The following is an 18,675-nucleotide window of genomic DNA, read 5'->3' on the forward strand; positions in this document are numbered from 1 at the left end:
AAGTGAAAACCAGCAGGTACAGGCAGGCCTGAACTCATTTTTGGAGGACACCAGCTGTGTCCCATGGGTGGGATCAGCAGGAGGGAACCCTGCACAGAGAAGAGAGGTTTCTGAAGTTCCAGGTGAGGGCCTGGGGCATCACACAGTTCTGACATGCTGAAGGTATTCTAGCAGATCTCCTCCTTACTTGGACCCCCGTGTTTGCAGGTTGGGTCCCTCAGTGGAGCTCCAGAGGGACTTTGCTGCTCTGGGGCTGCTTGGCACAGCCAGGGGCTCCCCATCCTGGAGAAGTGTTGGGTTGTGTCACACTGCACAGGGACAGGCCATGAGGCAAAGCCCCACATCACCCTGCACCCAGCAATGAGCATCCTGGTCGAGGTCAGCTGTCCATCAGGGCAGTGTGTGGCCTCCAAAAAGCTGGAATGAATCTCCAGTGCTGCTCCAGGATTTGGTTCTAATTAAAGGGACACCCATGTAGGTGACCCCAGGGCACTCCTCCCCAAAGGGGTGGGGAGAAGCTGCTGATGGATTTGCTTAGGAGTGGGACGTTGGGAAGCAGCATGGAGAGATCCAACCTTATCAGTATTTGCTGCTCCTGAACCAGTAATTTCTTCCTGAAGCTAAAGTTCCATGAGATCAGCAGAAGCAGGGGTAAAACTGAAGTGTTTTTTGCTGTGAGCATGTGGAAATCAGACCCACAGATGGATGGGAATTGGAGTAATTGCCCCCAAAATGACAAGGTGCTGATAATAAGCACAGCCCATAGCATTGCAGCTGGCCCAGGGGTTATGACCAGTGCCATAACCCCACAGAATTCTCTTTTCTTGCCTATCTGTGTAAATCTCTGCTCTCCCATCAGTGCCTGCCTTCAGCACTCCCTGAAAATTGCCCAAAAATTCCATCTTGGTGCAATTTAGGATACGCTCCAGCCTGCCCCGAGCACATCTGGTATCTGTGTGTTGGGTGATATTAATCACAGCATGAACACAGCCAAGTGTTAAACAGCAGAGCACTCCCACCTCCCCCCTGCAAACCAGGCTTGTTTCCATGCTCCAGCAATAAAATGAACCCAGCATTCCCGGGCAGGCAGTGATCTGGCAGGAACAACTGCTGTGTGGGATGGAGGGATGAGGAACTCTCTGAAACAGGCCAAAAAACCATGTGCTCCTAGGAGTTTTTGAAATCCCTGTGGTGTTTGAAGCTATTTTTTAAGTCCTCCTCATTTTTTGGATCCGTGTCTGTTCCTGCTGCATCTGCAACTGCTCCCTCTGCCCTGGAATTTTGTTGGTTTGTGTGTAAAAGCTGCTCCCTGTTTCCAGGAAGGTAAACACCCCTCCCTCACCCTGCTTTGCTGTGCAGATATCAAAGTGCTTCACCAAGCAGGGTGAAGATGTAGATACCCATCTACCAAGGGGTAGATGTTGTTCCTCTTTTGCAGATGGGGGGGCAGGAGTTGCAGAAGCTGCTGAGAAATCCATGGGAATCTGCTCACTTGGAGGGTGTTTGTGGTTTTGCTTCAGGACACTCAGTGGCTTCCTTTAGTGTGGGCAATGAGCAGGCAGAACTGGCACAAGGGATATTTTTGCTCCCCTTTTTCTGGGCTGACCACACAGCAGACAGTGGGCAAAACCCCACCAGACCACGCTGGTTGTGTTGCCCCCAAAGGAGAGCCTGGCCCAGATTTGCCCCCAAGTTCCCCAGTTTGTGGCTGATTTTATTAAAAAAAAAAAAGACAGAAAGATAAAAAAGCAGAAAAAAAAAATCCAAACTGTGTTTTCAGCACAGTTGGCGCCTCAACCACTGAGGTTGCTGTGCTTTCAAGGGAGGCAGCCCCAGCACTGGTGCCTGGGAGGAATGGGGGGGAGAGAACTCTTGTGTGGTGCCTTTGATGTTGGAGGCTTTTACCCGCGTTACCCGGGGAGAAACTCGAGTGCTTTTCATGTCTGCTGGTGAGGGAGGCAGAGAGCCAGGAGGGATCTGCTTTGTGAGACCTTTTCCAAGGGAATCGAGGGAAACTTTTCAGAAGTTGGGGGGAGGCTCTCTGGGGCAGCAGCTGAAATAGGTGCTGAAGCATCCTTGGCTCTCGTGGGCACTGGGCAGCGTGCACCATCATCATCATCATCATCATCATCATCATCATCATCATCCTTGGCTGAGTAAGTCTCTGCTTGAGCCCTGCTCAGCCTCAGGGAGTACAAATCTGTGGCAAGGGCTGTGCTGGGGTCTCCATCTCCAGTGGGGATCTGTGGGGTGGGGAAGCTAAATGTGGCTGTGCAATGGGTGTGTGAGGGTTTGAAGGGTAAGGAGGGGAAAAACAGAGCAATGGTTTAGCAGGGGAGAAATCCCAGGGATGTGATGCAGGCATTGTCACAGGGAATGATTTGTCAGGGCCTGTGCTGAGGGAGGTGGCTCTGCCACTGCTCAGGGCCCCTGTGGGATGGGATGTGCTGGGCTGAGCCTCTGCACCAGCTGAGCAGGCAGAGAGTGGGACAGGGGAGTCACAGAGGGTGGCATCAGGTCCTGGGGGTGACATGGGGTGGCACCAGGAGGTGGGGGCTCCCTGGGGTGCCAGCTGGCAGCAGAATGGGGCCCTGATGCAGATGGGCCATCCTCAGCCAGCTCCTGCAGGCCTGAGGTGAGAAGCAGCCCCAGGGAAGGGGAGGGTGCTGCCTGTGCTGGGGTCCCTGCTGAGTTTGGGCCAGGTGGGGTTTGCATCTGTGCAGGTAATAGAAAATAAGTTTCTAGAAATTAAGTTTCCTCCACAGCCTTTGCTTGAATGGTCCCAAACTCTGGATCTGGGGTCTTAAAGCCCTCAATGCTTTTTCTTCAGGTTAAAAAATGTCACTGATGGTTGATAGATTCCTAAGCATTCTTGTGAGTTGTGGGGGGACCTGGGCCCCCAAGAAGAGGCTGAAGTCAGCAGCATTCTCTGCTCTCAGCTTCAGGAGGGTGTCAGACATGAGAGCTGTATCCTGCAGAGCTGAAAACCTCAAACCCCTTTAGGGCCTGTGACCTTTGAGCTGCAGTGAGTGTCACAGAGCAGAAGCTCTGCCTTTACCAGGTGGGAAGGGCTGCTCAGCCTCCCCAGGCTGGCAGATGTGGGGCTGCTGGAGCTGCTCTCACGTTGCTTTTGGCCAATGCATTCCTGTGACATTGGGGGAGCGTGTCTGGTGATGTAAGGGAGGCCTGGCAGCCCAGGGCAGCCTCACTCCTTGGTTTCTGCTCTGCAAGTTGGCTGTGAACTGATGTGGAAAAGGAACTTCCTGGTGTTTGATGGTCCCTTGTCCTGATGAACACCCACCTCCTGAGCATCCCTGTGTGCCCTGGTGGCTGCAGGGCTCCTGTGCCCAGCCCCTTTCTGTGGCTCTCAGTGCCTGTGTGGAAGTGCTCCCCAAAAACAGCCTCCTGCTCCCCCCTTCACTTGCCCATTGTGCCCCAACCCAAACAGTGGGGTTCAGGGAATGGGGCTGGGGGTCCCTGCACTGGGGTTCAGGGAACAGAGCTGGGGTCCCCTCAGTGGGGTTCAGGGAATGGGGCTGGGGGTCCCTGCACTGGGGTTCAGGAAATAGGGTGGGGGTCCCTGCACTGGGGTTCAGGGAACAGAGCTGGGGTCCCCAGTGGGGTTCAGGGAATGGGACTGGGGTCCCCTCAGTGGGGTTCAGGGAATGGGGCTGGTGGTCCCTGCACTGGGGTTCAGGGAACAGGGCTGGGGATCCCCACAGTGGGGTTCAGGGAATGGGGCTGGGGATCCCCACAGTGGGGTTCAGGGAATGGGGTGGGGGTCTCTGCACTGGGGTTCAGGGAATGGGGCTGGGGGTCCCTGAACTGGGGTTCAGGGAATGGGGCTGGTGGTCCCTGCACTGGGGTTCAGGGAACAGGGCTGGGGATCCCCACAGTGGGGTTCAGGGAACAGAGCTGGGGTCCCCAGTGGGGTTCAGGGAACAGGGCTGGGGATCCCCACAGTGGGGTTCAGGGAACAGAGCTGGGGTCCCTGCACTGGGGTTCAGGGAACAGGGCTGGGGATCCCCACAGTGGGGTTCAGGGAACAGAGCTGGGGTCCCCAGTGGGGTTTGGGATGGGGGGACACAGAGGCTCGGTGGTCCCTGGGCCCGGGGGTGGCAGCTGGGTCACACAGTGCTCTGGTCCCACTGTGTCCCTGCAGTTTGTTCTGTGCTGTGGCCCAGCCCTGGAGCTCTGCAAACCAGCCCAGCTCCGAGCCTCACTTTTTTCTTTCCTTTTTCTATTTTTTAATAATTTGAACGGCCCCTTTGCAGCCTTGTCTTGCCTCTCCTGACTGTTTGCCCACTGGCTGTGACATGGATGTTTAGGTGATGCAGTGGGACCACCTGGACTTGCCAAGCACAGGGGTTTTCCCTCTTGCCTTAATCTGGCAGAGAATGGGGGTGCTGGGCATGGCAGCCTGGGCTGTGTCAGTGTGAACCCCCAGGAACTGCTCTTTCCCTCTGTATCCCAATTTCTCCCCTCTGTATCCCAATGTTCCCCTGTCAAACAGCCCCTGGAAGCAGCCAGGGCTGCAGGAAAGGCTTTATGCCAGAGGATTTCAGGCTAGGCTTTTTATATCCATCCCAGTGTGACCACACTTCATTTAGGGAAGGAGCATCCGGGATGGATCTGGGCTGACGTATTCAGGGCTGAGACTGTCTCAGCTCTGCCAGAGCAGATCTGGGCCAGGGGAGCAGCTGGGATCCAGTGGGGCTGGTGCTGCTGCCCTGTGCTGTGACTCCCAGCTCACACTGATCTGTTTAGCTCGGATTTCTTGGCCATTTCATGGGTGTTGTGTCTGCCCTTCTGTAAATAGCAGGTCATTCCATCTCTCCCCTAAACCCTGCTTTGGAGCCATGGGTATCCAGCCATCCATGGGCTGAGCAGCCTTGTGCTCTGCACAGCACCCTGGGCTTTGCTGCTGCTGCTGCTGCTTCCCAGGGTCAGCTTACAGGAGCACACGAAGCAGAGGAGGACAGCAACAGCCTCCCATAGCACCAGGCAAGTTTTGGGTTAAAGTTGCTGAATTTTATTGAATTCCTGCTGCTGTGGACGGTGGGTGTGGCAGAGGGAGCAGACTGGTGGTGCAGCTCTAGGGTGGGAGGGGGTTTTGTGCTGCTGTTGGACATGTGCTGGCTGAGAGTTTCCTGCTGCTAATTAATGACTGTTAGTTAGTGGACTAAATTTCCCTGGGAGATAGGTGAGCCTGGCAATGAGGCATTTATGTGTGCATGCAGCACTGGGCTGAGCTTTGGTTTGGAGTCAAGGTAAAAATGCAAAAATAAGCAAGAATTGTGATTATGTGTGAACCCCTAAGTGCTGCTGCCTTGTCCAGGTGTGATTCCAGATTGCAGGATACAGCATCCAGGAGGAGTACAGCTGTCCAGGGTGTGTGCCTTGCTGTAAGGGCATCCTGAGTGCAGATCAGGACATGTCACAACAGATAAAATAAGTTTGGAGCACACAGAGGACTGTGCTAGCCCTGGGAGCTCTTCCCTTCTCCCATGCTGTTGCCATCCATGATTGCCCATGTTGAGATCAAAATGCCTGTGGGGCTCGTGGGTAGCTCTGTGGTGGGGTTTGAATGTGTTTGACCCCAGAGCCCCTCAGCACATCCCCTCCCACCATAGTTTGAGGTATGCACATGTGGCAGGCTCTAATGGCTTGGTGGCCAATGACCCGGCAGCAGCGGTTCCTGGACGCCTCTCCATGGGGAGTCCAGACTTCCCTTCTCTGAGCACGGTGGAATTTTTATAGCCTGTGGTTTTAAATGCTGTGATTTCCTTATGGCCCTGTCAGAGCTGTGCTGGGGCTGGTGAAACACAGGCTGGAGCTGCTGCTCCTTGGGTAATGTGTCTGAGCTTTGCTCCAGCACAGGGGAAAGGGAAGGCTGGTTCTCCTAAACTTGAGCCTGCTGGGTGCTGTGATTTCATGGCTGAATTCAACTGGACTTCATTTCATTTGTCCCCAAAATTTGTCAGGTTTTGGGTAGTGGAGTACAGTAAAGCAACCTCGTTTGTTAAAAAATGATCACCAAAATGGGGGTGAAAGAGTTAATCTTGCAAGTACAGCTCAGTAGCATCCTGGACGTGTCTGTCCAAAAATCAGGAGGGGAGTGGGCATGTAGCATTTCAGGGTAGCAGGGTAGAGGGGCCAGGCTGGCAAACCCCGCTTACCACAGGGACTCAGCTGTGACTCGGGCAGGGACGTGGCACTGTGGGATGTGTGCCCAGCTGGCAGCTGGGAGGTGAAGGCAGAGAGGCTTTGTGCACATCTAGGGGGTGTGAGCACTGTCTGCCTCCCAGCTGTGTTCCATGGGGTCCCTGTCCTCATGGGGACGAGGCAGAGTTCTGCCATTAACGCTCTGAAAATCTCTGCTGGCTCCTCCTCACCATCCCCAAAATGCCAGGCAGTGCTGGGGTGCTCACAGGTTCCTCACTGATCTCTAGGAAAGGGTACAGCTGGTGGGAAATCAGCTGTGCTGCTTTCTCCAGTCCCTGATCAATCCCCTGGAAGCACTGCCCAGGTCTGGCTGTCCCAGGGATGCTTTGGGGCCATCAGATTTTCCAGGCTGACACATCCATGTCCCTGTGGTCCTGCTGCAGGGATGCTGCCTGGGTCCAGCCGCCTCCACCCAGCTCTCCCTTCTCACAAACTTGTGGAAAAGTGATTTCCTTTCCTATTTTCTGGCCCCTTCTCAAACTCAGACTGGGTTAACTCTTGCTGTAGATGCAAAACTTGCTGGAGGGCCCTGCTCAGGCGGGGCTGTAAAAGCCACATTTTCTTTGGGAATCGGATTAAGGCCCCTTTCTCTCCCTGCAGTGTGGGTGACATGAAGTCTCTCTTTGTCCTGGATGGTATTTCTGGCCCAGCTGCAGTGGGTTAACCCTTTGTCATCCCACCCAGTCCTGGTGATGAATGGCCCTTTGCTAAGCAACAGGGACCTTTTCCTGGGGTGGAAGCACTGTGGGGGCACTGTGGGCTGTGTCCTCCCCCTGCCCAGCTGGGGGGTGAAGTGCAAAGCCTTGGTGCCTGGCTAGGGGACGTGTCTGTGGGACAGGGACCTTCCCTAATGCTGTTTCCCACTGCCTTTCTTTGCCATTTTTAGTCTCTCTTTATTCTCCAAGATACATGGATGGGACTTTGCACCCCAGTCCTGCACTGGACCAGCGGTGTCTCCATGCTGGGGCAGCCCCAGGCTGCCTGCATGGCACAGAGGGACATGGGTGGCAGAAGGAGGGGGCCAAAGGGACAGTGAGAGCAGAGGCCAGGCCAGCTGGCAGAGCACAAGAGCTGCCTGTGTGCTCCTTGGAGGGCAGTGACCACGTCAGTGGTGCTCCCTGGGCACCAGTGCCCAGCCTGGTGTGGCACTGGGCTGGGGCAGGAGCATCACTTTTCCAGGAGAGCTGGAAGGCTGGATAACCAGCCAGGGCAGGGTGATGGCAGAGAGCATCCATAGGTGTAACCCAGGAGCCCTTGGCTGTGGTACCCAGGATCCAAGGAGGTGTTTTGGTTTGATGCTCAGTGCTGGGCTCTGTGGCCAAGCAGAAATGAAGGTGATTTCCTGGCCATGCCCTGCAGTCTGGTGGCCGTGAGCATTTCACACACCAGACCTGGGTCCATTTTACTTTTTTTCCCCACTGTGCTGCATTGTTGCATCACCTTGGATCCATCCACTGCTGCTGTGAGCCTGGCTTGGTTTGTTTGTTTATTCAAAAGCCAAATGGTAGCAGGAAATGTCCCTTTCTGGTGGCCTGGAAATGCTGCCAGGGGCACACAGTGCTGGCTCCCTGCAGCCTGATCCTGTGCTGTTATCAGGGAGCCTCCTGATAAGAGCAGAGCAGGGATTTCCCCCGAGGGGGTCCTGGACCGTGTCAAAGTGGCATCAGGAGCTCCCCAGGCCTCCCAGCAGTGGGGGGGGGAGTGCAGCCCACAGAATTCTCCCTGTGTCCCTCCTGTCCCTGCTGTGTTTTAGGACGTGATCACCCCAAGGTGATGGAGGGGTGCCACCATCTCCCAGAGCTGAGCCAGCAGCAGATGGGCACCGAGCAGGGCTCACTCCCAGCGTTGGGAACGGCAGGGAGGCAGCACATTTCCCTCCCAGCCCTGCTCCTCCTCCCCCCCATCCTCCTGACCTTTTCCCATCAAAACACAAAGCACTATTCTTCAGAGCAAAGCACCTCCATGCGAGGAGACAGCTGGCTCTGCAGCAGCGTGCTGGGGATGGGTTGTTATTAATTAAGCTGCAGGAGACAGCCAGGCAGCCTTGAATGGAGTTTTCCTTCTTTTCAGGCTTAGGATGCCCTAAATTCTTTTTTCTTTACCTCCAAACGTTTATAGGTTTAAAAAGGGGCAGCAGACAAAGGATGGAGAAGGGCCCATTATGTGCAGCTTGCAGGGACGTGTATCCCTGCATGTGGCCTGCAGGGACTGTTAGGGCACCCCAGCAGCTTTTTTGCAGCTTGGTTTGTGCCAGGGGGTTGCTGTGACCCCCAGGGATATCACTGCCTGGGCATCTCCCCATCTAGAGAGGAGATGCCACTTTGGGGTGAAACGATTTAAACTACTTGAACAAGTTTGGGGTGAGTGAGGCAGTCAAATTTTCCACTCCCTGCTGTTTTCCCTTGCAAAGGTGATTTCTTTTCACCAAACTCATCCTCTGCCCCTGCTACTGGGTCTGCTTTGCCCATGCTGCTGGTGGTGAGAGGAGCAGAAGTGGTGGTGGGGCTCTCTGAGGTGTTCCATAGTGTGTGAGCTCTGTGTAGGCTCCATCTGCTCCCCTCTCTCCACAGGGCTTTGGTGGAGTGAGGTGCAGAGTTTTGCTTTACCCCTTTTGGGGATAATTTGTCCTTTTGTGATAATCTGTGGGGGTGTCTGGGGGAGCAGATCGTGCCTTTGAGGAAGAGGAGGCTGAGGATTGCTCCTAAGCAGCCAAGTGTGTTTCCTTGGGCATGGCTGGGCTGTGCCATCTGCAGAGCTGGCCCAGGGATTTGAGCAGCAGGATTTGGTGCCAAGGCAGACCTGTCCCTGCTGAGCAAAACCTGTGCTCAGAGCTGAGGCCATGGCAGTGCCTGGGGGATGCTGAGTGTGCTCTGGGTCTGTCCAAACCAGCAGGGCAGTGCCCCAACCAGTGCCCCCTGGGAGGGAAAAGGAATTTGGGAAGAATGAGGTTCTTTCTTGGGGTTCTTTTGCTTTCTTTCCTGGGGTTCTTTCTTTCTTTTTCCAAATGTTTGTGACTGTGGAGTGCCTTCCTAGCAAAGCCTGCTCCCTTTTGGAAAATGCTGGGTTGCTCAAGCACGGTGAGGAGCCTCCTGCCTGCAGATCCTCTGCAGGAGGAATGTGCCAGAGGAAGGGAGGCTGCTGCAGGGACACTGCTGGGATGTGACACCAGGAACTGAGGCACGGCCTCCGCAGGGACAGGGTGACTCACGCCAAGGACGGTGCCAGCTGCGCGTGATGGTTGGTGACAGCGTGTGAAACAATTCCTTCCTTCCTTCCTTCCTTCCTGGACAGTGGGAAAGGCCTGGAGATGTGCAGCTGGAGCAGGCTCTGGGTTCTGGTGTGGTGGAAGCTGGGCACTCCTGGCTGTGCTGTGGTTCAGCAGAACAGCCACGGTGCAGTGATGCTGTTGTGGGTCAGGGCACGGAGGGGTGGCTGCTCCCTGTGCTGCCTTGGGATTCCCTGAGCTCTGGAGGGCTCTGGGTGCTCCTGGCAGTGCCTGCACCCCTTGTTTCTGCTGCTCCACTGCCCTCTCTCTCTCTCTCTCTGGGGAGATTTAAGCCACCAAAGAGCTGCTTTCATGAAGGAACTGGTGGGATACCTGCAGAGGTGTGTCTGATATGGGCTGCTCAGCCACCAAAAGAAAAACACTGCATCATCCATGGACTTGGGATTCACTACAGCCAGAAAGGGGGAAATTCACTGGTCTGTGGGTCTCAGAGATGCTCTGGGAGTTACCCTGCACGTGCTGAAGGGACCGTGGTGGCTACCTGCCAGAGCCCTCCCTGGGTGGTAACACTGCAGACCTGCACTCAGCCTCTTCGAAAACCTTTGGGGTCATTTTTAGCTCTTCCTGGCACTGGAGATCCTTTCTGTTCCTGCTAGAGGTGATAGTGTCTCTTTCAATGCTAAAAAGAATTAACTTTTGGTCTTGTGATCTGCAAGCTTGTGTCCTTTTCTCGGTCATGCTACTTTTCACTGAGTTTGCTGGTGCTCTACCAAGGTCTCTGGATGTGCTTTTCATTCTGCTATTGATCTGAGATTATAAATATAGCTGGCAGAATTTCCATCTGTGTGTCACAGTCACTGGGGACTGGCAGGTAGTCAGCATTGCAGCAATATTGAAAGAATTAAAATTATTTCCTAAGCCCTAACAGTGCACTTTTAACTGGGGCTTGCTGAGATACAGTAAAATTGTAAATTCAGCATTCCTGGAGAGAACATGTCCTGCTTGTTCTGCCTGTCCCCAAGGGATTTGATGTTTTCTTAGGAGCTGGGCAGCTTGGGATGAAGGGAGTTTGTTGGCAGCTCTGCCCACAGGCTGGGTAGTGCTGGTGAAGCTGCCTTCATTTGCAGATCTTGGTTATTCCTCACAGCTGGGGATTTGTGGTTGGAGCTGGCTGAGGGCAGAGCATTGCCTGGCACAGAGGGGGGCTGCTGGGGGACAGCCCCACTGCTGGGCAGTTTTGTGCTGCAAAGGACTGGTTGGGATTGTCCCCAAAAACTCAGGGACTGTTGAAACCATCATAGGTGTACCCCTGAGCGCTCTCCAGCGAGCCCTACCAGCCCTGCATGGTGTGGCTGTGACATGGGGAGCTGCTTTCACTGTCAGGGATGTCCCACAAAGCAGGAGAGGTTGGATTGTGTAAGCCAGACAGGAATCTTCCTCAACATTTCAGATTAGTTGCACAACTAAAAGCTGGATCTGTAGTTAGTTCAAATCCCTTGATACAACTTACAACAGCAATAGGCCTTGTTAGAATTGCTCCTAACTCTGATTATGAGGTTTTTCTAAGAGAAGAACAATGAGTTTGTGATTTTAAAACCCCTAATTAGGGGATTTGGATCCAATTCTTGGCTCTGCTGTAGGATTTCTGTGTGACCCTGGGCGAGTCACTTAATCCCTCTCCAGCTGATCTGCACTGGGAGCTGCTTCCTTCCTCTGCCTGTCGGTCCTGCCTGTGCTCAGAGCCAGGAATGAGCAGGGGGAGAGGCACAGGCAGGGCCCTGATCTCCTTCTAGGAATGGAGATGCTCCTGTAAGAACAAATCCCAGAGTTTGTCTGGGATTTGTTCTTGCAGGAGTTTGTTTGTCACTCTGTGAGTGCCTCCTGTGTGCAAACACCCCAATTCCCCAAGAGCCATCCTGGGGACCAGCAGTGCTCCCAAAGCCCTGCTGCACTTGCTGTGAGGCCAAGGATGACACTTTGCTGTCTTTCTGAGCAAATCCCAGACAAACTCTGGGATTTGTTCTTACAGGAGTTTGTCACTCTGTGAGTGCCTCCTGTGTGCAAACACCCCAAAGTCACCAAAGCCATTCTGAGGACCAGCAGTGCTCCCAAGGCCCTGCTACACTTGCTGTGAGGCCAAGGATGACACTGTTGTCCTTCTGAGCTGCTGGCTCACCACCTGCTGTTCCTGGGGAGGAGCAGATATGAGCTGAAACAAAATATTTTTTGTTAATTCATCTGGGAAACAACTTGTACACAGTGTTGAGTTCCCATGTGCCCTAACTTTTTCCCTAAGGGTGGTGAGGTCCTGGCAGGGGGTGTGCAGAGAAGCTGTGGCTGCCACATCTCTGGAAGTGTCCAAGGCTGGGTTGGACCTGGTTTAGGGGAAGGTGTCCCTGCCCATGAATGGAATTAGATGCTCTTTAAGGTCCCTTCCAACAAAACCAGTCTGTGTTTCTGTGAAATGTCTTTGCAGAGCTTCAGTGGCCATGGGGAGAGCTTTTCTATTTCTAGCTTTTTTTACTTTTATTCCCTCACAGGCAAGACTAAAGTATGCCCATGATTTCAATCTGAAAAAATTAAAAATTAACTCAGAGGAGTGAGGAGCTGGTTCACGTGGCTGAGCACGCTGTGTTCACCCCTTTGCTGGTCTCAGTTTGGGCACGTGAACCCTGTGCTGATGCTTGACTTCTGCACAGCCACAGATGTGGCCAACTTAATGACAGGGACAGGAAACCGTCACACCTGAGATCCTCCCTTGATTCTTTGTACAAGCACAGCACCTAAGTGAGCTCAGCACAGCCTTTTCCTGCCTTTCTCCAGCTAGAACAAGGCTGGAGTGACTTGCAAACAGACCCAGCTGCTACTGGGGCAAGCCCGGCTTGGCATCTAGCATTGGATTTCCCTGGAGATTAGAGAGATTAAAACACTAATGCCCATTGATAGGGGTTAGAGCTTTAATAAGTCATAAAAAGTGGTGTAATCTGGCAGAAATCTGCATGCAGCTGCAGCATAAGCAGATTGAGGCTGTGTTTCCTGCCTGGGTGCTGGGTGAAGGTTTCTCAGAAACTGCTATTTTTGGTACTTGCTAAAGTGGGGGATGTGGGTCTTGTCCCCCCCTCAGCACCCATCGTTTGCAGAGCAGCCTGTGCCAGCCTTGCTGGGCATCACAGGAGGGCTGCTGCCAGCCTGGTGTGGGGTGGCTGTGCTGGGTGGAGCAAGATCTGCCACTGCTGGTGGTGCAGAAGCAGAGAGAGAAGGTGACAGCCACAGGCAGGGGACAGAGCAGGGGTGGCTGTGGTGCTGCTGGCATAGGTGGCAGGGCTGGCATCAAGTGCAGGAGTGTGGCAGAGGCTGGTGATGCTGGTAGCAGGTCCAAAAGGGAGTGCAATACTAGCCCTGGGCTTGCAGGCTGTGCAGGGGCTGTTCGTGGGAAAGGGAGTCCTCTGGGTGTTGAAGAGTGCAGATGTGCACATCTGTCTTAACCCTTTCATCACCTGCAGGCCTTTCTCTGGGAATGTGAATCTGGGAAGTGCAGGGAGAAAGTCCTGAGGTCATGGGGTAGGGCAAAGGATGGTGTCAGACCCAAAAGAGGGAGGCTGGCTTCACCTTGGCTGTGACAGGAGAGAGTTCCAAGAGCACTGCTGGACATCACAGAGGGGACATCACCCCACAGCAGGGTGTGCATTGGAGGGAGCAGGGCCAGGTGGGGCAGCCCAGCTTCCCTCCTGCTGCTGGGAGGGGGCTGGGACATTTTCTGATCAAGGTATAAAGGAGGAAGGAGTTGTGGAGGCAGCTCATTTCTTCATTCAGCTTCACTGACATCATTTTAGAGAGCAGCCATGCCCGTGGGGGTGGGTTGACATCTTGTCCTGCCAGATGTGAGATGCAGCTGCAGAGCAAAGTGAGCCCACGCTCCCCGCACTCACTCCCACCCGCGGCTGCCCTGGGGCTCTGCTGGAGAATTTCGGGATGCTGGGAAGCAAAAGGCTTCCCTGGGATGTGGATGTGGAGGAGACCCTGGCCCTGGAGCAGTGGGTGAACTGGGCTCCTCTTGGAACGGCGCTGTCCCCCAGCCTTTCTCTTTGCCATGGAAGTTTCTCTTTGCCGTGGAAGTTTCCATTTGCCGTGGAAGTTTCCATTTGCCGTGGAAGTTTCCCCGCACCTCCTGCGTGGAGTCGGGGTGGGACGAGCCCCCGAACTCTTGTTGCTCTCACCCTTTGCGGGCCCCTCTGGGCCGGGCCGGGCCCGGAGCGGCGGGGGGATGGAAACCGCCCGGGGGCGAAGCAACTTCCCGGGAAGAGGCTCCATCCCCCCGGGCCGGGCTGCAGGGGGAGGAGGCAGGGTGATGGGGGAGGAGGAGGAGGAGGAGGAAGGGCGATGGGGGAGGAGGCGGAGGACAGCGCGGGAGGAAGCGGGAGCCACCGGCTGCCGGAGCCGCCGCCGCCGCGGGTGAGTCTCCGCTGCCCGGGGGCGGGGGCTCCGTGGGGCAGCGCAGGGGGGATTATGGTGGTGGGGAAACGCTTTTTTTGGGGTGAATTATCCTGGGGAAAGGGCTTGAGAGAGCGGGGGGTGAGTGCCGCGGTTCTCACGGAGGGCAGTGTGGGGGTTCCTGGCCGGGGCAGGGCATGCCCGGGGTGAGGGCAGCGGGTGCTGCGGGGGGCTCGGGCCTCGGCCCCTTCAGGCGCCGCCGTGCCCCTCAGGAGAGGCCGCGGCTCGGCACCGCCTGGCCGCGCTGCCGGCATTGTCCGGGAGCCCTGCAGATCAATAGATCAAACCCTGCCCTGCCTGAGGGGCACCCCCTGGTCCCCTGCCCTGCCCTTGAGGGCACCCCCTGGTCCCCTGCCCTGCCCCTGAGGGGTCCCCCTTGTCCCCTGCCCTGCTCCGGCTGCTGCCCCCGCTAAAGGGCTCGCGGGGCGTCTGGGGCGCTGCTGCCTTTGGTAAAGAAAGACAACAACAGAAACAAACAAAGAAATTAAATAAAAACCCATACCACCCTCCCCGTCAATGAACAAAACCGAGCGGGAAAAAAAATTAAAAAGGGGAATAAAAAAAGCTGAACTGCAGCCCCGAGATGTGAATCCCTCTGGCTTGCTCCTTTTTCTGCCGTGGCTGCGGTCAGTGCCTCGTGGGACGGGGGCATCAGTCCCGAGTGCAGCCCAGGGCTCGGGGCACACTCAGCCGTGCCCGCTGCCCATTCCTGGGGCTTGGCCCGGCTCGTTCCTTCTGCAGCGCTGTCTGGACAAGCTGAGTTTGGGGATCGCTGCCTGGCTCTTTGTTTACACAGCACAGAGCTCTGTAGAGCAGTGGTGATAGCAGTGAAGGGTGCTGTCCCTTGGCTGGGGGCTGGGGAGGGTCCCCGTGTCCCGCCTGGGCTGAGTACCATTGTCCAGGCCGGGTGGACAGGGGTGGGAGTGAGTGGATCCCATCCTCATGGAATCAGTTTTATCAGTTTTGTGGGTGTTTTTAGACTCTTCTGGGCACAGGCACCCTTAGCCTGTCTGCGGGGAGCAAGGGCTGTGCTGGCCACTGGGGTGGGCTGCATGGGGCCTGGTGATGGAGCAGCTTCTGCTGAGATCTGTGTGCAGGAAGGTTCCTCTCAATGGGGTGCTCCCAGTGAGGGAGGGCTGCTCTGGGGTCAGCCTTGCTCCAGCTCCAGGGGGAGAAGCTCCTTACAGAGGGTGATCAGTGGGGCAGCATGGCCAGAGATCTCTGCACGCCCAAGCTGAGACTTGGGGTTATTCATGATAATCTCCTCCTTTTTAAACATGGAGGAAAACAGCCTAACAACTCTTTGCAGGTTTTTAAAGTGGTTTAGAGCTGCTGTCTCACGTGGTTGGAGGAATGAGAATGTCAGACTGTGGGTTGTGCTGCACACGTGTCCAGCCGGGGCAGGGTGGTGGTCAGCCTGGTGGTCAGCCTCACCCCACAGCCGGGGGCCACGGGCAGCAGCTCGAGGTTGTGGAGCTGGCACCACGCTTCAACCCCTGGGATGGGCTCCTGCATCCCAGCCCAGAAACGCTGGTGAGCACAGCCTGCAGCAGCCAGGGGGTTTAAGATAGGAAGGGAAGCAGTGATGGGGAGCACACGTGTCCAACCAGGGCAGGGTGGTGGTCAGCCTCACCCCACATCTGGGAGCCACGGGCAGCAGCTCGAGGTTGTGGAGCTTTCACCCCTGGGATGGGCTCCTGCATCCCAGCCCAGAAACGCTGGTGAGCAGAGCCTGCAGCAGCTGGGGGGTTTAAGATAGGAAGGGAAGCAGTGATGGGGAGCATCTATCTCTTGTAAATAAGAGCCAGGAGGGTTGAGCTGCAGAGGGCAGGGGACTGCTGGGCTTCCGGAGCGGGAGGGGAAGCACAGTGAGCGAGGACGGAAGCGCACGGGGCTGGCGGGCACAGCTCCACCCGCATGTGATGTGTGCCCCTGACTTGTGACTCGGGGCTGGTCGCCTGTGGAAGCCCTCACAGCACAGCAGGAACCATTGCCTCATTTTTTAAACTTTTTTAAACTCTGAAACAGGTTGATTCCCCACCTGAATAAAAAGCTTCAAGCCTGGAGCATCCTGCGTTCTCAGGACCACCTGGCCACCTCTCTGACAGCTCTTGGGTGGGTTTGGTCTAATGAAGAGGAGTTAAGCACATTCTGCCGTTTCTGGGTCGTGTTTGTTGGCACCCAGGTGGAAATGCAAGCTGAGAAAGAAACATAACTGGTTGGTAGGTGGGCCTGGGCTGGTGGCCAGCCTGAAACTGCAGCCCAATGCTCAGGGATGCAAGGGACAGACTCAGCTTGGGTCTGGCAATGCCAGCCAGGTGCTGGTGATTGCAGCTGAATAATAGGAATTATTATTAATGAGGTACAGTTTGGTGCTGCAGGGGTCTGTGGCACTGGCTCTTTGTGCCAGGTGAGCCATCTCAGCTTTGGAGTGACCTGTGCCTCACATTCCCTGGCACCCACACATCCAGCAGGGACCTGCCACCTTCAGCACCAGGGGATCCCGTGGCAGCTGAAAAAAGCCAGCAGTGCCTGGGCCATGCTGGGATTACATCCAGTCCTGGCTTTGCTGAGACTCCTCCATCCCCTCGGAAGGGAGAGCTGTGTCTCTGCCACCTCCTCCGCAGGCTGGATCCGTTTCCACAGCCTGTGGTCACTGGCCCAGTGTGCCAAGGGGAGAGGCCCTGGAGGCTGCACGTGCTGCAGTCCCCACCGCCAGCTGTTCTTAACCAGGAGCTGTGGAATCTCTCTGTGGAGCTACAGATGTCTCTGTGACAGCCTACTGGCACGATTCTCCAAGAAAGATTAAGGTGATTCACACTTCTGTGAAAACATTGTGGATACTCAGCTTGGTAGGCTGTGCTTTCACACCCTGATACACCACTGTTCACTGCTCTCTGTGTTTGCACAAACCCATCCCACAAATCTGGAAGCCCATGGTGTTTCCATCACCTGTTGGGTGGAGGGGAGGGAAGTTATCCACAGTGTCCTGCTCTCCTGAGTGCCTGTAGCTCTGCAGAACTGGTTGCAGCAGCATTGAAAGGTGGCCAGTGCTTGGTGTTCCCAGCATCCAAAGGGTGTTTCCTGGATTTACTCCCCACACATTGCCATTTTGCCATTGATGTGTGTGCATCCCTGGAATGTGAGGTGGTTTGCATGTGGTGATGGGAGCCCATGGCAGAGGTGCAGCCTCCTGGCCTCTCTCTGGTTCCTCTGTGCAGGCACTGAGCACCAGCTCTGTGACCAGCCCTGCATCACCAGCACAGCATGGAGCTGCTGGGTTCAGCCAGGACCTGGGCTGGGTGAGACATTCCCAGTTCAGCCTCTGCGAGGTGCTTTAACCCTTGTGTGTCTGCAGTGCAGCCCAATCTCCTGCAGATCCCTGTCCCAGACCCTCAGGGAGGATTACCAGCCCCTGGCTCTGGGGTTTTGAGGGAGCCCTTGGCTGTCCTTGCCTGCCCTGCCTGCAGTGTCCTGGGCTGTGGCAGCCTCATGGCACCAGCACAGCAGCTCCAGCAGCCCCTGGCCAAGCCCATCCCACAGCACACAGCATCCAGCTGGCTGAAGGAGCAGGAGGGTCCCTGGGGGGCCCCCAGGGGCTTCCCTCCCCGTGGGGTGGCTTTCATCTGCTGCTTCACAGATGTTGCCTTTGGCTCGTGTCTGACATGCATCAATTACAGAGCAACAGCCCCGAGCCTTTGGCAAAATCAGCTTTGGAGCAGCTGTCCTGAGTCAGCCGTGCCCGAGCTGGAGCTCTGGCTCTGCCCTTGCTTGGTGCAGCGCTGCCCTGGCCATCTCCACATCTCCTGTGCCCACGTGGACAGGGTTTCCCTGGCAGGGAAGGTCTAAATATGGCACAAGCACTTGTTGCCATGTGCTTGATGTTTGTCCAGGAGCACTTTGGTGGGAGAGAGCTGCAGGCTCTGAGCTCCCTGCCCCATCAGAGAAGTGGTGGCCCCTTGTGTGAGGGACAGCAGTTGGGTTAAGATGACAGTGGGGAATCATGTGAGGTGTGTTCCTGTTTTTGCCAGGGACTCCAGACAGCAGTGGGGTGTTAACCCATCCCTCCTTGCAGTGCTCCAGAGGGGTCAGCTTGGTGACACTGCCTCTGACAGCACCACGGGTTTGACATCCTCCCCTCAGAGCACAGCAGGTCACACAAATCCAGGATGTGCCCATGATGCATCTCAGGCATCCACTGCTCTGCTGCAGTGGATTTATTTCTAAGACCTTTATTTTTTAGACAATGACTCCTGGGAGTGCTCCCTGCTACCCAGCACAGCATCCCTGTGTGCCATTGATCCCTGTGTGCCATTTACTGATCCCTGTGTGCCATTCACTGATCCCTGTGTGCCACTGACTGATCCCTGTGTGTCATTCACTGATCCCTGTGTGCCACTGACTGATCCCTGTGTGCCATTCACTGATCCCTGTGTGCCACTGACTGATCCCTGTGTGCCATTCACTGATCCCTGTGTGCCATTCACTGATCCCTGTGTGCCACTGACTGATCCCTGTGTGCCATTGACTGGTCTGTGCTTTGGCTGCACCCTCCTTCTGCTGGCACAAACCCCTTGGAGCTGAGTGTGACACTGGAGTTCTTGCTAAGAAAAGACCATCTCAGTTCTGGGAAGCTGAAAAAAAGAAAAAATTGCACATTTGAGTTGTGGCATTTCCCTTGGGAGTTTGCTGGTGCTGCTGGGGCATTGGTGGCTTTGTATCCCTGCTGTCCT

General features: G+C 55.5%; 1 protein-coding gene across 6 annotated transcripts in view; it reads left to right on the plus strand.

Annotated features, from left to right (window-relative positions):
- The window catches only part of SEPTIN9 (septin 9), a 165,142-nt gene that overhangs the window by 124,215 nt on the left and 22,252 nt on the right, over nucleotides 1-18,675 (plus strand). Inside the window, exon 1 of one of the 6 annotated variants that reach the window (XM_071452610.1) lies at nucleotides 2,003-2,156. The exons of 4 other annotated variants lie outside the window; for them this stretch is intronic. The gene's annotated coding sequence lies outside the window, so the exon portion shown is untranslated. Of the gene's footprint in view, nucleotides 1-2,002; nucleotides 2,157-13,828; nucleotides 13,904-18,675 lie in introns of those variants that run through there. One more of the 6 variants, XM_071452609.1, reaches the window with a different exon arrangement.

The sequence above is a fragment of the Agelaius tricolor genome, unplaced genomic scaffold (assembly GCF_023055355.1).
Source record: "Agelaius tricolor isolate 1412-34295 unplaced genomic scaffold, bAgeTri1.0.p SCAF_35, whole genome shotgun sequence".
Taxonomy (NCBI): Eukaryota; Metazoa; Chordata; class Aves; order Passeriformes; family Icteridae; genus Agelaius; species Agelaius tricolor.